The sequence below is a fragment of the Penaeus chinensis genome, chromosome 27 (genome assembly GCF_019202785.1).
Source record: "Penaeus chinensis breed Huanghai No. 1 chromosome 27, ASM1920278v2, whole genome shotgun sequence".
Classification (NCBI taxonomy): Eukaryota; Metazoa; Arthropoda; class Malacostraca; order Decapoda; family Penaeidae; genus Penaeus; species Penaeus chinensis.
In genome coordinates, this window is record NC_061845.1 from 27,501,367 (window position 1) to 27,504,728 (window position 3,362).

Consider the following 3,362-nt stretch of genomic DNA (forward strand, 5'->3'; position numbering starts at 1 on the left):
TGTTACATGGTAATAAGGATATATCTGTTTAATATGGAATATTGTTGTATATTATTATGTGCAACTATCCTCTCTGCCAAGAACTAAATCTTTACCAGTCTATGTACTACTTACTAAAATGATTATCAACTAAAATCATACAGGTTCTACAAAAATTACCCATCAATTAATGCTAGTTTACCGGTTGAAAAGTTTTACATGCAATCCCCATATGCACATACTCTTAGTAGTCATGAGTGGTAGTAGATACAGCATTCACAGTCCCCAATTACCATATGGGATAATGTGTCAACTCCCTTCTGGACATGGAGATTTACACAAAGGACTATCTTTTCAGGTCCAGTGCAGTCTTGTGTTTGGGTGTCCCGTCTTCTGTTCAATTAGTTTGGGGATTCTTGGTGGAGTTGAGTAGTTGGAGATGATCAGCATGGTTCTTTCTACAGGCCTCTAGATTGAGTGTTTGGTCAGGTCTACACTTTTTTCTGCTAATTTAAAAGGTACTGTACTAATCATTGTATCTTCTTTCCTTCATGGGTCCAATGCTGAAAATGCCACTCTCTGCTTCAAGCTACCTCCCTCCAAGTTTTGCATCATAATTTTTGCAGACCCTAGTCTGCTCCATCATCAAGGGTTCCAATCAGACCTCTCAATTCAATTCTGGATGCTAGTTGAGCTCCATGGGGTTATGCCATATCATCTCTTGAGTGCTCCAGCTGTGTTTCTGCTGGCTCTTTGCCTCAAGCCGACTATCCACACTACCTAAGTCTATGTAGTCTACTTTTGAACATTATGACTGTTGTGCTGTATCTACATGTCTTCGGAGGGTCCTTAAATATGCTCCTACACACATCTACATAATTCTTAATATTGCAGAACTGGAATTTCTGGTTAAAGATTCATGTCTTGTAGGGACTAAGAACAGAAGGGTATACACAGGTCTTACCAAGCATCTACATAAGTGGAGTAGGTACTAAATCCAAAATTTTCCTTGATCTGATGATGAGATCCAAGATTTCACATGTCAATCAGTCTGCATTATGGAAGAATTGCACACCCAACAAATTTCTCTCTTGGACTGATGTGACTCTAGACAAAGGGGGTTGGCTACATTCCTGGTACAATCGGGTACACTTATCTTTTATCACCTCCATAAACTTCCCTCATGTCCCTTTGGTCAAACTGTGGAGCTTTTTGAAGATACAACCTATCCAAGTATATGTGATGATAAGTGAAGTCTGTAATGATGGCTTTTGTAATAACTCAAAGGAAAGCATACAGCCCTTATAAAATTACTTCATCCTGGCTGAAGAGAGAAGGGATGAAAGAACCTGTCTGTAATAACAAGATAAATTGGTTTTAAAAGTTTCTTTCTTTATTATGAAATTATAGTGCCATAAACTATAAATTATGTTTATTGAATTCTCCATTACATAGTACATAAATAACTTTACATTATAAAGCAACCACAACAGAGTTTGCAACCTACAGTCCTGTCTTCATGGTAATTTCATGATGAGTACATATTATCTTATCAAGATTGGTCTACGATTTTCTTCTTTTTTAATGATGTAAAATTAATTTGGAAATTTGATTTCAGAAACAAGTTATGCAGAGATCAATATACAAGATATTCTGCAAACAATATAATGCAACAGAATCACAAACACAGTAACATGTGTACAAAAAACAAAATTAAACACAGCATCAACAAGAAAGAAAAACTACACAACTCTTCATTCTTCATCGGAAAAGAATTCCAACTTTGTTATATGATGAGGCGTCTTGTTATGCTATAGTTTTCATTCTTTACTGTAGCTGTGTTTTATTTCAGTACAACACAACCTTTTTACTGGTCTATTGCTAATGAGTGTATGCAATATTTCTTTTATATTTTTTCTTGCTATTTCATGAAACAGGCTACTATATCACTTAGTTTATCTAGAAGAAGAAGAAGAGAGAAAAAAAAAAAAAAAAATACAGCCTACAGGGAAGTAATTAATCCATAACTAAAATTTAGGGTAGTGATTAATAATACTGATAATTCTAATAATGATAATAAATACAATACTAAATGCAAACTTATTGACACAAGCAGCTAATCTGTCTATTAACTTTAACAATCAACTGCCTCTATGTTTTCATAATGTAAAAATAAAAGGAAAACCAAGCTTTCTAGAACAATGAAATATTCAATAACATCTATAAGTAATCGCAGAGAAGCAGGTACAGTATATGGACCTATGTAACACCACATACATAACCCTGCTGATATAGTTCTTATTGGTAATCAGTGCCAAGTTTACCTTACAGGTATCTTGTAATACTGGTAAACAGGAAACAAACTTTACCTCACAACACAAAAAAATAATTGGGTTTGTCTATATGCCTACAAGGGGAAAGATAAAGAAAGAAAGAGAGAGAAAGAGAGAAAAAGAGAGAAAAAGAGAGAGAGAGAGAAAGAGAGAGAAAGAGAGAGAAAGAGAGAGAAAGAGAGAGAAAGAGAAAGAGAGAGAAAGAGAGAGAAAGAGAGAAAGTGAGAGAGAGAAAGAGAGAGAGAGAAAAAGAAAGAGAGAGAGAGAAAAAGAAAGGGAGAGAAGGAAAGAAAGAAAGAGAGAGAAGCAGCTCCTGACTCAAAAAACATAGGAAGACCCAAGTAAATATCTTATAAAGAGCCAGCAAAACTTCATGATTCTCATATCATATATTCTTCACTGTCTTTTGTGCTTGTACTTTTCATATTATAGGCACATACACATTTATATACATTTCACATTTTAATAAACACCAAACAGAAGTAAGAATAAAAATAAACTATACAATATTCAAAGAAATTATTGTCCACAAAAACTCATTCAGTTAAGAATGTGCTGGCTTCTTGACTGAATTCGGCAGGTAGGGATATTGCTTAAGGTTACCCCATGTTATAATGTAGCAATATGAATGTCAAAGATTTCAAATACTATAGACTGCCTTATTTATGGTTTCTTTAAGTTTTCTTGCAAGTTATATCATCATCAGTTAGTTCTTTATATGGGGCACAATTTATCTTAAACTGATATTGCAAGGCAACATAGTATTTTTCAGTTAGATCCAGTAGCCTTTGTAAAGTACCTTGGAAAAGGAAAACCTTAAAAATAACTTTGAAGTACCCAACATGTGCAGTAATTCTGACAGCACTATCACAACTGCCTAAAAAAGCCTCTAGAAGATAAACTCTATTCAGAGATGAATACAGTGTACATTATGCAAGAATAAATAAATGCAGAAGGAACTTGCACACAGCAAAAGCCACTTCATATCACTTGAGTTCAGGGAAAAGACACTGGATTATAGCAGACTCCTGTGAGCAATCTCAACTTCTA